The sequence below is a fragment of the Bactrocera neohumeralis genome, chromosome 2 (genome assembly GCF_024586455.1).
Source record: "Bactrocera neohumeralis isolate Rockhampton chromosome 2, APGP_CSIRO_Bneo_wtdbg2-racon-allhic-juicebox.fasta_v2, whole genome shotgun sequence".
In the NCBI taxonomy this organism is placed as follows: Eukaryota; Metazoa; Arthropoda; class Insecta; order Diptera; family Tephritidae; genus Bactrocera; species Bactrocera neohumeralis.
In genome coordinates, this window is record NC_065919.1 from 65743375 (window position 1) to 65757719 (window position 14345).

The 14345-nt window shown below is 33.2% G+C and overlaps 1 protein-coding gene across 1 annotated transcript in view; it reads left to right on the top strand.

The window, feature by feature from the left end:
- Positions 1-1891: 1891 nt before the first annotated feature.
- Positions 1892-14345, top strand: part of LOC126751958 (Y+L amino acid transporter 2) — a 46709-nt gene continuing 34255 nt past the window's right edge. The window contains exon 1 of the mRNA XM_050462458.1: positions 1892-2112. The gene's annotated coding sequence lies outside the window, so the exon portion shown is untranslated. The remainder of the gene's footprint in view (positions 2113-14345) is intronic.

The window sequence follows — 14345 nt, forward strand, 5'->3', positions numbered from 1 at the left end:
CTGCCATGCCGAAACACGAAAAAATACGCACATACAATTATACGACGAAATGCGTTCGCAATTCAAATACACAGGAGTTGCCTTAGCTGAAACGATGATGTGCGCACGGTGGGCAGTTTTGGTGCTTTTTAAGCAGATATTTTGAATTTTTCGTTTTCATATGAATCTGTAACTAACGGTGATCATATCAGAAGCTCATCGTTTGGGGAAAATATAAAGAGAGAAAATATTTTATAGAACTGCCAAGCTATGCACTACAAATGGCAGCTAACATTAATCAAGCATTGAAAAGACACTCCCCCAGGGAGAGTAGCGATCACCCTGACCACTCGACTATTTTCTTCTTATTTTGTAGGTCATCACAGGCTTTTCTTCTGAGACCTTACCTTCAGAAACTTGCTAAAGTGGAATTGACAAAGCGAGGAAGATGTTGAACTTCATAAAGTTGGACTATTTTATCCTGACATACATAAATTTCAAATTTATCTCAACTCTCTTAAAGCGAATATCTATTTGAATTTGGTTTAGGACTTTAATTTATTCTATTCAACCCGGAGTGAGTTCAGCCGTTCTGAAAATTCTTTAAATCATCATTTTAAAAACGGTTCCTCTCATAACTCAAAAACTGTCTTTGATTCGCCAAACCATCGAGAATTACGAATTAAACGAACTTCTGCCACAATCAGATATTAAGATATGATTTTGTGGAGATGGAAATTGATAGTCAAACGGTCATATCACTATAATATATTCTCTTTATTTAATTCAACCCTGAACAGGGTATACTAAGTTTTCCACGAAGTTTGTAGCATCCAGCAGAAGACGTCGGACATCCTATAAAGTATGTATATACATATAGTATATATAAATGAACAAGGTAATGAACCGAGTCTTTTAGCCATGCCGATCCGTCTGTATATACGCGAACTAGGCCCTAAAACTAGATCAGGTAACTGTAGCATATAGCTATCACACACTGATCGAACTCAAGTAACTGTATCGAAGACTTTTTTTTTTGTTCGTCGAGAGAGGACTTTACTTCTCAATTTGACATATCCGAACATATACAAAGTTCATGATCAACAGTGACGTGAGTGCCAAGTCCGCCGTTTGATGATATTTCGTTTTGACTTCACTAAACCCATTTTCTTACAAAAGCAGAGCATGACTAAATGATCAAATTATTTTCTCCAGATCCGTTCCCACGATAGGAGAGTCGTTGTTTGAAACGGTTGGGTCTACGAAACGGACACAAAGTTTTAACCGGCCAAGAACTGTCAACTAGGCAGAACTCTTCCGCTACAACAACAACAACAACAACACTAGATCGTTAGAGATTGATCAGTACACTCAAGAACGGACCAGTAAGACTTAATCCCACTATAATCGATAGAATCATGGTTTCAAAAAAGGAAAGGTGAAAACTACTTCATTGAATCCATATATCAAAATACATCGAAGCAACTAGTAACAGAACCTTTAAGTTTTTACCACTTAAAGATCACTCTGAACCCACTGTAGCACAATCAATGCACCAACTAAGTGCCACCGTACGAAGGATGCTGCCCAAGTGGGCAAACTCAACTACCTTGATTACATACATTGAGGTCGCTATACCCAAATCATGAAACGACCGCATACGAACCTTAGTGGGTATGGTAGGGACGAAAGCATGTTTGGCGTGACGTCGACAGCGGAAACGGGAACGGGAACGAGCACGACATCGAACCAGCGAGCAAACGACGACTAACGAAACGCTTGCGTTTTCGCTGCCGTTGCCGCCACCAAATGTGGATGCTGTGTACCCATAAGATACACGAAAGAAGATTTCTATTAGAGCAAACGAGAGCATTTCGAGTCGATTTTAAGCAACTTTCGACAGCCAACGCTTTCAGTTCCAATTCAGATATTGTGCCGAGGTGTGTGATTTTCCTGTGTGGCGAAAAGAGGCGTGTGTTTTGCGTGTAATTGATTTTCGGTGGTAAAAAGTTTCTGAAAATTATTTAAATAATTGTGCGATTATTGTATAGACAGTTACAGAAATGATTTAGTGCGCGGTAAATGTTGTAAAGCACCGTCGTCAAGCGTTTCGAAGCAGCAACAGACAACGTGGTAAGCTTACACTCACACACCGTTGAAGGACTTGCACGAGTCAAAAAGGTTATTGAGTTCGCTTCGATTTCAAATTTTCTCTTCATAACGAAATTGAATAGCTGAATGTCCTTCATTACAACGCTTAAAGTCACAGCTTATTAAAGACCTCATTACATACATACATGCTAATGGATGTTCTTGCTGGCTGTCATGTCTTTCGCTTTAATGCCGAGCATTTCGACGTGATGTATAAATACGCGTGGGTGTGAGTCTAAAAATAAGACGACATTCGATTTTATCCTCTTACACTAAGCGCGCACTAACACAAACACAAACATAGCATATTTTTACATGGTCTGGCATATATAATCGTTTTGCTAGTTAACCACTTCTGCAAGGACATTCGCGTGAACTCTTGCCAACAGCAACAATGTGCCAAAGAAGCCGAGTTTACCGCGTACCATATGTGGGTCGTAATATGCCCGCTAAGTGCTTATATTCTAGTATATATATATTTGCAACACTATGCAGTTATATATATATGTATGTAAAATACGTCACGCCCACCAATAGCGCTGGCATTGTTGTGACGTCACAGTCAACACTGTGTAATGGACTGTAGAAGGCTTTGGAGATACATGGAAAAAAATAGCAAAGTGTGCTAATAGACACATCACACTCATATAAATACACATACATACAAATTTAATGCCACACATTGTTTTTCGAGTATACACTTCAGCATAAAGACGTGCCTCCAGTTAAAAAAAATTTAATTTCCTCTGCAGTAAATATTCGAATTGCTCAAAAATCGTCTCTCCAGGCGCCTTTAAATCATTTAATTTGCATAACAAAAGTTCTGACCCAAATGTTTGCCTTTTAATAGCCTTACGATAACAGCATTCCATTGCAATTGTTGCAATAACTGGCAATACGGATTTTTCAAACACAGTCGTGTTGCAAAAACCCAATTATTTATAACGCTCATTTAGTTCCTCAAAGACAATTAAACTCAATTTTACCTATTAGTGTTGGCTTTATTGGCGATAGTTATAATTCGTTGTTAAGTTTCATCGTAAAAGTGAGGCATTCTCATTTGGCTGATGCAATTGCCGGTAATTACCAATAAGCAACCGTGACGTACTTTTATCCACACATTACCTACATACATACTTACATGTGCTAATGTATGTATGTATATTTTGTGCAACTACCTGCCGACAGCGGCATACGTCACACAAATTTATGCGGTCCAGTGGCTTAGGAAAAGGTAGTTTCTGGGTTATCGAACCCTCTTTTTTTATTTAATGCAATTTTATAACTTTTTTCAAATATACAAGCATTGAAATTATTATTGAAAAATTTTATCATTTTAATAACATTACTTTTTCGAATAAGTGGCAACTTTCTTTAAAGATTTTTACAAATTTTAATTTTTTTGCTTTTATAATTACATAATACAAAAACTTCTTCAATATGATAAAAAAAATTAATTTATAATTTTTAAAATTTAACTTTTTCGCATAAGTGGCAACTTTCTTCGAAACATTATTAAATATTAGTTTCTAGCTTTTGATTTAAATTTTAAAATATTTAGTAAATTTTATTGATAACACACAACAAATTTCCTGATTTGAAAATTAAAAAAAAAAAATTTTTTAAATAAGTGGCAACTTTGAACAAAACTTGTTTAAGGCTTTGACTTGCTTACTAGGTTTTGATTTTCATTTTGTTATACATTGTTGATATGTACAACATTTTTAATAATTCTAAATTTTTCGAAATATTGAATTTTTTCCAAAAAGGGGCAACTTTATTAAAATTTTTAATTTTTAACTTCTGATTTAAATTTTTAAATAATAAATGAAATTAATTCTTATCACATAACAGTTTACTTTATTCCAATACTTTAAATTTTTTCAAATATATGGCAACTTTGCACTCATCTTTTTTAAGCTTTTGACGTGCTTACTAGGTTTGAATTTCCATCTTAAAACATTAAAAGGACTTTATTGATATGTGCAACACTTTTATTTTTATTTTTTTTTTATTCTAAAATTTTTGAAAAAGTGGCAACTTTCTGCGAAATGTTAAATTATCTAATTAATTTTATTGATAATACATAATAAATTTCCTAAGGTGAAAATTTAAAAAAAAATTAAAATTTTTCAATTAAGTGGCAACCTTATTACTTTTTAACTTCTGATTTTAATTTTGAAACATTAAATGAAATTATTTTTCTTTACAAAACTATTTACTCACTTTATTACAGTAGTTTTATTTTTTTAAATATGTGGCAACTTTGAACAAAACTTTTTTAAGGTTTTGACTTGCTTACTAGGTATTGATTTTCATTTTGAAACAATAAAAGCCTTTTACTTATTTGTGTGTATGTGCAACAATTTTTTCTACATGTTTCAAATAAGTGGCAACTTTCTTTAAAAATATTTTCATATCAAAGTTTCTTATCTCTAACTTAGATTTAAAAACATGAAATTAATTTTATCAATATTATGCTGCATTTTTTTCGAAATGAGTGGCAGCTCTTCCACCTGTTGGCAACTACCAAATTAATTTATTTTACTTTAAATATCTGAGAACTTTCTGAATTTAATAAAAACAGTTTTCAAATAAATATCAATATTATGCCGAATTTTTTCGAAATTAGTAGCAACACTTTTAATTTTTTTTCTCAATTGTGTGCTTTTTCTTCTCTAACTTTAATTTGGAAACTTTGAAAATTTTTTTCATAATTTTTTCTACCATTTGGCAACTACCAAATTAATTTATTTTACTTTAAATACCTGAGAACTTTCTAAATTTAATAAAATCAATTTTCAAATGAGTGGCAACGGTCTTCAAAACTGTGTTCTTCCAATTTAAAACACCACGGAATTTTTTTAATATTTTACAAAAATTATCAGCATTAATATATAATACATAGTACTAAATTTTGAGTAGAAACTTTTCTCAAAATTATTTTCAACTGTGTGCTTCTTGCCGTTACATCGTGAAATATTAAATATTTCTTATCAGTATGTATATGTGCTAATTTTTCTAACAGATGACAACTCAAGGCTTCCAAAAGTTCAAAGTTGGTATCAAAACAGCAGCGACCTCTGACACGTCCCCAAAAAGTTCTTCCTCTAAAAAAGTAAAAAAACAAAAAAAAAAATAAAATAAGAAATGATTGATTATCCAAAAGTATATATTGAAGTTGTGTTTTACTAAAAACTCCTCTAAAGTCCGCGCCACAGTCACGCCTCTGCCACAGTTACACACGTTGCTTAACCGCTTAGATGTTTCCGCATTGCTAATGTTGTTGTAATGAATCGCAAAAAAATCGATAAGTTTTTGAAGCGATGGAGAAGTTTGAATTCTTAAATCCTTTTGAATTGGAAATCTCATTTCCAAAGCTTTTAAGCCTTAGTTCTATCTCAAAATTTCGCATTATTCTTTCGATATTTAATTCTGTGTATAAAAATCATTGCATTCCAATTCTCTTCATTCTTAATGCTAATCTGCATAAGAGTATATAAAGAATATGTGTTTGTACTAAATATGTTTGTTGTACATATGTATGATATATATATTTTATATAAAAAGATATAAATGTGAGGTGTGTGATATCTTAGCACAATCTTCCTTTGACATTCTTTAGAATTAGTATCGCTTGCATTTTATCCTAATTTATTCACCCTTGTCCATTCAGCACGCAATTAATATGCCATGAAACATAACTTAGTACATTCCTCAGGGATTAAATGTCAAAGGTGTGTCCACTTGCAGTCTGAAGTTAAAAAATGGTTTTAAGTAAAAAGAAGAAATATGGTAACTGAAAGGAATTAGTATGTACATATATATAAATAACAGTCATGAAGGATTTATATGCATATACATACAGGGCTTTCCAATAAGAGTGATGTGATTTATTTTCAGAAAAAAACGCATTTAATATTAAGGAAATTCAAATATTTTTAATTTAATATGAAGTACAATTAAAACAATTAAATTCTGCATTTAACATCATTCAAAAGACCTACACGACTTCTTTCCAGGAACGAATTCGATGAACCCAATTTTCGAGTACTTTTTCCTCTAACTAAAGTCGTATGTTATGAATAGCACGTTCGATATTGGCTTCTAAAGTTTGAAGAGAGTCTGGTTTATGGCTAAAGGCCAATAACTTCAAGTGACCCCACAAGAAATAGTCTAATGGTGTTAAATCACTACTTCTTAGAGGTCATTCAATGTTCTTGAAATAATCGATTCTCCAAACTTATCTTGCAATAAATCTGTTGTTGCACTTATTCTTGTTTAAATAGATCAAAAGCATTCTCCAAACTTATCTTGCTATAAATCCATGTTGATTCCATGATCAAAAACCACACCAAACCGTCTGTTTAGCACGCAGACCCGTCTGAAAGACTTTTTCGAAGTGTGTGGATTTTCTTCGCACCAGAATTCAGAAGAATTTGATTTTCTTAAAAAAAATCGTTTTCTTTTTCAACTTATATCAAGGTAACATCAAAAAATTCACGACGTTTATGGTGGTCCTTTCAAATCCTTTCTCAAAATCTGAAAAGTTATGATTTGACACAGACCCAACTATTTCTGAACGACCTTCGACCTCTTCAAATGATGAAAATATTAAAAAAGTAAAGGATATAGTGCTTGAAAATCATCAGGCTAGTGTAAGAGAGCTGCCAAGAGAGCTCGACATCTCTCGTGTGTCCATTACTATAGATATTTCGGGTATAGATCGCGTTCTTGCTTGACTCGTCCCGATAAAGCTGAGAGCTAGGTTAAAATGACAATTCAATCGGTTGATGCTAAAACGATTATGTTCACAAATATAAAGCTTATATTTCTTCTTTTATATATTCTTGCATTATAAAATTCATCTTTTAACGAAATAAATTGAGCTTTTGTGCTTAAATTAATTATGAAAAAAAACATTATTTACCGCAATCTGTTGCAACAAAGCCGAACAACATTTTCACGCACTCAGTTTGTGTAGACAGTCGCATCATACTCGCAGAGTGAGCTCAGATGAGTGGTCATTCTTTATATCATTTGCTTGATATATTAAAAAGAATTGACCTGCACAACAACAAACACCATAACAAAGGCAGATCTTTCATTTATTTATAACGCTACTTGTGTTATATTAAGAAATTGTAGTCATAGATTAAATAATCCGCATGCGGAATTGCGGTTTATGTGCGTGTGCGAGTGTGTCTGCAGATTTTTTTTATCACACACTCTATTATAAATAATATAAAGCGCGGTTTGATGATGAAATCACTTTAAAAAGTACATCAACTAATGTGCTTTCATACAATTCTACTTAGTGGGTTCGCAAATGATGGACAGCACTTACGAGCGGGCGTTACGAGGGTGGGCGAATCTCAATTTAGTGGGCTTAAAAACCGTTGTAGTTGACCATTAAAAACTTGAAGCATAAACTTTAGGATTGTTAGCATATTTTTTTTTTTTTTTGATTAATTTCGACATAAGTCATTTAATTATAAGGTATCAAGATATAACCTCACAAAAACCCTATTAAAGAACTGTTTCAACTTTAAAGCTTTCCAAAATATCGTTAGTCTAACACTGTACTTACAAATTTCAGCACCCCAGGATTGGTATAATTGAATCAAAGCTTTATTAACTCGTGAAAGTCAGCAGTAATCTTCATGACCGTTAAAATAACCCTTAATATAACCTTTAAAATAACCTATAGTTCTTTGAAATGGTAGATTTCTTAACAAATGTTTTCTTTTTGTTACAATAAAAGAATTCAGACCAAAAGATCTCATCGTCAAGTCAAGTGAACAAGCAAAAGCTCACTCATAACAAAACTTACTGAAGGACTCCGCATTAAAGGAACAGCGTAAAATGTCTAAGCTATTGCTTCGAAGAATATTTATATTTTTTTATCAACGCATATCTGTATTTATTGTGGTGTGGTGTGTGGATTTCATACTTTTATATTTGAAAAAGATTTAAAAATATATTTTCATTATTTTTTAAACGCAAGATATAATCACACGCCCTTGTATAGCCTACGCTTATCTACAGAAATAAATTTCTCCTTATTTATTTCATTTAGTTGTATGCGTGTCGCTTAGTTACTTGAGGATATTGTCAATTATACTCATTATATGAAATAAGTGGCGTGAGCTTTACGCGAAAAGCGATAAAAAATTCGTAAGCTATAGCCAACACATATCAGATTGCCGAGGAGGATCAGCGCTAAATGATGCAGAATTAATGAGCGCGACTACAGTTACGAATATTAATTTTTGAAAAGAAGAAGAAAGACTTAGTATGATTATGATTAAACAGGCACTTTTAACTTAAAACTGATTTAAGCTCTATTTATAATATAAACAAATAAAGGGTGTGTCATAAGCCCAAGTAATAGAAAATGCGACGATGTACGGTTAACAACAAACATGAAATTATACAGAACAGTCTACCTGTAAGACAGTTATATTTGGTAAACAACAATCTTAAAATGATAAGGATTGAAACACAACAGAAGAATAAACACCAGATCATTTCTTTGAACGTCGCTGTGAAAACAGGATTGTGTATGGTGAAGAACTCTTAGAACGATTCAAAAATTTTGAGATCCACTATCAAAAAAGGTTTTCAGCAGCGATTATTACTAGTAACATTATAGCAATGTCTATCAATCATCATCAATGTATATTGATGTCTTCTAAATGCCACATTACAAAGTTTATGTACATACATGCTCCCAATGAAACATCTTAGTAAACATCCGGAAATGTTTTTCGAAAATCACCGACGAAATCCATTCCTTTAAACATATCTTATCGCGGATGAAACTTGCTACAAACAGTCACCTTTTACAAAAGGTCGAACGGCACTCATATGCAAGAATGATATTCAAATCCATCATGTAAGAATAGATCGAAGAGCTCCGCAGAACCTAAGAGAATCACGCATAATTGAAAGCTGGATCTTTTAGCTACTACTTTTCCATAAAGTAACATGACATTTATACCGACGATTAGACCCCGTCAACACAGTTATTTTCCTGGTTCTATCGATAGCAAAATCGACCACTTGTACTCGATGCCTCCGAATCATTTATTTGTGAATCCGTATTTAAACAAAGCAATTCTCTGTCAAAAAACAATTCTCTGCCAAAAAACATGTTCTTTTTCAAAAATAGTTCGAAATTTGAAACTCCTTGGGTAGTCTTTATCATAGGCTTCGTGAAAATTACTTAAGTTCGACTTCATCCAATTATTGTCTGTTCAGAAATCTAATCCGTCGACAGTATTTCAAAAATTATGCGATGAGTTTTACAATGACAATGTTTTCAAAGATTCGTACTTCTCCGGCCACATGCATCAGATGCCAACTGGCCTCAAAAAGAGAGAGGTTTCAAAAAAGTTAAAAAGGTTTATTGTAGACTTGTCTAAATTTGCTTAAACCATTAAAATGCCGATGAAAAAGAATGGCGAAGTTATAAATGCTTTAACAAATCAATATCACAATGAGTTCTTCCGTTCTCTCTTATTTAAAATGGAATTCTTAATACGACTAACGTAGTTGAAAGCTTACGTATTTCAGAAAAATCACCAATTCTTACATTCATAACCAAACAAAATTCACTCTCTTCCACAAAACGATAACAAATATAAAATTCAATTGAATTGTGTATGTATGTATGCATGTATGTGCTTTAGTGCACTCATGCAGTGCTAATACCGCAAATAGCAAGCCAGCTGATCAGTTGCGTATAACTGATATGCATATGACGATGTATGTGCGTAAGCAATACATATTGGCAGGCAAGCAGATGAAAACCCCAAACCCATAAGCCGCAAAAAAATATCTATATCATTGACTGGTGGATCCCCAGAGATGCTAAGATTCTCAGATACTGAGTTGTTACAGGTGTGCTTATTTATCTAGGTATATATGTATGTTTGTGTGTACAGTATATGAATTGTAATATTTTCCACGTGCTTGTCAGCTCATAAAAAGAATTTAAGTATTATTTCCAAATAAATGTATTTAGTTCATTGGATAAACAAACAAGTTGTTTTTATAAACAAAATGAGTCATATGTATATGTACAACGGTGTATAGCATGTATTTACCATTTGATCAATAATAACCCGGACTAACAAAAGAAACAACATTTTCACAGTTTTTTTATACAAATTTATGCAATAGATTTCAAAATAGGCACAATTGGAGCCAATACAAGCTGCTTACGCTTGATCTCATATTCCATACACTTGTTATAAGCCTCGGCTAGTGTGGCCTTTAATGTCTTCAAGGAATTTTGGTTACTTCTGTTTCGACTTTTGGAACGTCATACGTTAGATTGCTGGGCAGTTGGGACGTCAGCTACGTTGTCAAGCATCTATTTTACAACCTCTACTAGTCGCTTTTCCAAAGGAGTCGGGTATTTTGGTACGAGTTTTGCATTGACATTCTTCATACTCAAAATACTAAACAAAATATGTTGAGTCGATCCATAAGTTATGTTACGATCCTCTATGATCTCTTTGAAGACCATCACACTGATTTTCAAGCATTGTTTTTTTAACTTTTTCGATGTTATCGCCATTAACAGATGTGGACGAACAACCGACTAGGGGTAAGTTGACTTCACGATCTTCATTGAATACTTACATATGTCCATGATAAAGTAGACTCCCAAGAGTACTTCTGCAACATTTTCAATTATTTCGTTGCTCTAATTTCACTGGAAACACAACATTTTCAAACTCGTTGCTCAAGTCTGTTTTTTTTTTCATGATAAAAATCGCTCGACAAATCTATCGCTTCGTAAACAAACACCCGCCAAACACCCACTAATTGACAAACGAAGGTAAACACCGGTTGTACCAGTCTACGATTAGAATTTGATCGCACAGTTTAAATGGACAGTCCGGGTCAAACTTGATCAAATGGTAGATATGTACATAAATAAGAAAAAATATAAAATCCCGCTTGAGCTGTGTTGAAAACATGTGAGAATTAGTTCGAAAAGAAATTGCAAAAAAAAATATTTGATAATTACACTGCTCAACAAAATTTTAATTATTTTTTGTCATATGAAAACTTATATCAAATTTTGAATATAGTTACTAGGGCCACTAAACAATAACATGTGAATGAAATAAAATTGGCACGTCATGTTTTCTTGTGACATCAAAACAAGGATTTTCTTTAAAGGTACAAGCATCAGCTACATTTAGAGAAATTAATGCTTAATAAAGAAAAAATGCGTATGATTTTCGAGGAACTTTGGAAAGCCTGTTTTAAGCCTCCCACAAAAATCTGCCAGCATTCTGCGCTCCACTTCTCTTGATAGCGCTTCTTTATTAGGAAAATGTCTTGCTGGAACCTTTCACCTCATTCGTCACTCATAGCACTTAAATTTGCCAGATAGAAAACCAGATGAGAGTCCAGAATACGTATTTTTAAGGACATATTACACATCAAAGCTTTATATGACATTGTAAGTTCATTTATTAATCTTTTATTTTTTCCGAGTTATGGTTCCCTAGAAAATTTTGGACAACGTTTACAAACATTTCCAGTAGAGTTTTTCCTGATCATTTAGTTTTTCTTCAAAACTGTTATTCTTTATCGGTTGCCTACAAATATTCCCTCTTTAATTTTTGCGTCGCTGAGTTGGGGAAATATCTCTTTTAGATATACAAATCGCTTTCAAGGCTTTGGCGCAGACAGTTCGGTACTATTTAGGATGGATCTGTTAGCCGAAGACAAATTTGTATACTGGGTTGCGTGTTTGGACGAGGTTGTAATTCCTTTTGTTGGAGTCAAACGAAAATAACAATCACTTACATGATTGTCCAAATGAGCAAATGACTTTTGTCTGAGTTTTTGTTTGGCCTAACCTATTAACAGGTTGGACTTGATTGAAAATTTATATTTACAAGTATTGTTGGTGAGGGTACGCCAACATGAACAAAAATCATCGCAAAGTTCGTGTGACAAAAACATTGTTGACCAGTGTTATTAATATTTTTTTCCTGCAACGGTAACATAGGTATAAATTTCCCTGGGAAATACATGTACTTGCAAAATTGAGCAAAGTTTCATAGCTGAAGCTAATATATGTACAAACATATGTATATAGATCTCTTATCGCATTTCATATTCTACTTTTTTGAAAATGCCGAATGTGTGTTGTCAAAACTTGTTCTTAAACTTGTCTTCTCTAATTGCTGCCACAGACAATTCACTAAATATTCTACATACATAAATACAAAGAAAAGTTCATGTAAATATACAAATATACATATATATTTGTATGTATGTATGTATACACATCTCATCTACATACTACATAAGCGAAAAAATCTTTCCCTCATCCATTTGGTATTGGCAACGGGTGGCGGTTCTGCACGCTGGCAGCGCACGAGCCTCTTGCAACTTGAAGCGTCGAACATGTTTGACGTCGCTTTGCTAAACTTTTAGCACTTTTACCAACGAAACTTGTTCACTACCACTATACATATGGAGCGCAATTGTCTCAACTACTGGTTTCTACCAATATTCTAACGTTGAAGTTGCGGTTAACCCATTGAGCGCACCTTTTTTGTGCTTTTAAGTTATTGCTAACAATTTTTGGTTGTCTTTATTTTAAGATGTTATTATATATGACACTATACGACAAAAGAGACCTTTTTTCAGGGTATTGAACGAAAACAATTTTCTTCGAGAGATTTTGTCATAAGTATCGAAAAGAAATAATTATTTCTCCGCTTTTTGAAGGTAGCCGCCAAAATCGAAATATTTAACTTCAAAGTTCGAAATTTAGTTTATTTCAAAGAACATTTCTACAAAATAAGTACAAATAAGAACCTAATCTAGCCATTCCTCTTATTTTTAGGGTGTATAATATTTTTCAGTCAGGCACATAAGCCTGCTGCTATAAGCGACCAAAGTCAACCTTTCCAAAAATATAAAATATTTTGTAAAAAGTTCAGCAATTTAATCAATTTTATTTTACTTCAACCTTAAATTAATTAGCAGTTAAAGTATTGATTCAGGAATTATCACCACTTCTTTAAAAAAAGTGTTTGGTTTTCACATTTTATATTTCTCTATAATAAATTTTACTTTGTTTGAGTAACTAAAGGAAAGCAAACGACAAGTTCTTTAAATCAAAGAGGTCTAAGTGGGAAAATGTAAATTAAATACTAGAATTCTCGAAAAAATAGTCTTGATCGAATGGTGGATCTTCCTGATGAATAAGTTTCGTTAAAATATGACTTTTAAATGTCCAACACACATGCCGACAGTGAGCATCATGCTGAAGGACACATTAGTATTATGTACCCAGCCTAAACCAGTGGCTTGACCCCAGCCCAGCCATGCCTATATACTGAAACATTGTAGTGAAACCGCGGATTATTTGAACATGAGGCCACTGAAATTTTATGACTGTTAGATTCCACTTATAATTTTAAAAACATGCGACGAAGAAAGCGCAGTGTTCCCAGAAATTTAGCTATAATTTATATAAAGCTAATAAGTTACTTCCATTTTAAGATTTATGCAAAAATTTAATGCACACATTTTAACGAAAAATTTACATATTATTTGCATCCACGATCCATTGTTTTGTTTTAATAAAACGGCTCAGTCAGACTACCTTAAAGTTAAGTGGATGAAATCCAACAGCGGATTTCCTTGAAAAGTTGGTCTTGAACTTTTGAAATGCGATATATAACATACATACAAGCCTGGATATGTATATAATATATACCAATAAGTATATACATATTTCAATGACATTATCAACAACGTTTATTCTTGCAATTCAAATATACAGATATTCTTTTCCTATTAAATATATATTTATATACGGATATCAAATATATATTATTGGCTTTTATATCATGCATCAAAACCAAAAAAATATTTATTGTGCTTTAAAATCACATGTGCTCACAACGGGTTAACACTTAACCTCTACCGGCATTGTGAACTCTTAACTTAACTGCCACGAGGACCGGCCCCAAACCAGTCCGTAGTCGCGTGAATGAGAACGCTGACATTGCAACTTGGCCGACGACGCAGCAATGGGCTTTCGCGCAGACCTCTTTGCTTTCGGCTGAAGCACACACGAACACATGTGCATAAACACACATACATGTGAGCAAAAAGTTAGCTTTCGTGCTAATACCGCATGCATTGGCCTAACCACCGTCGTGGCC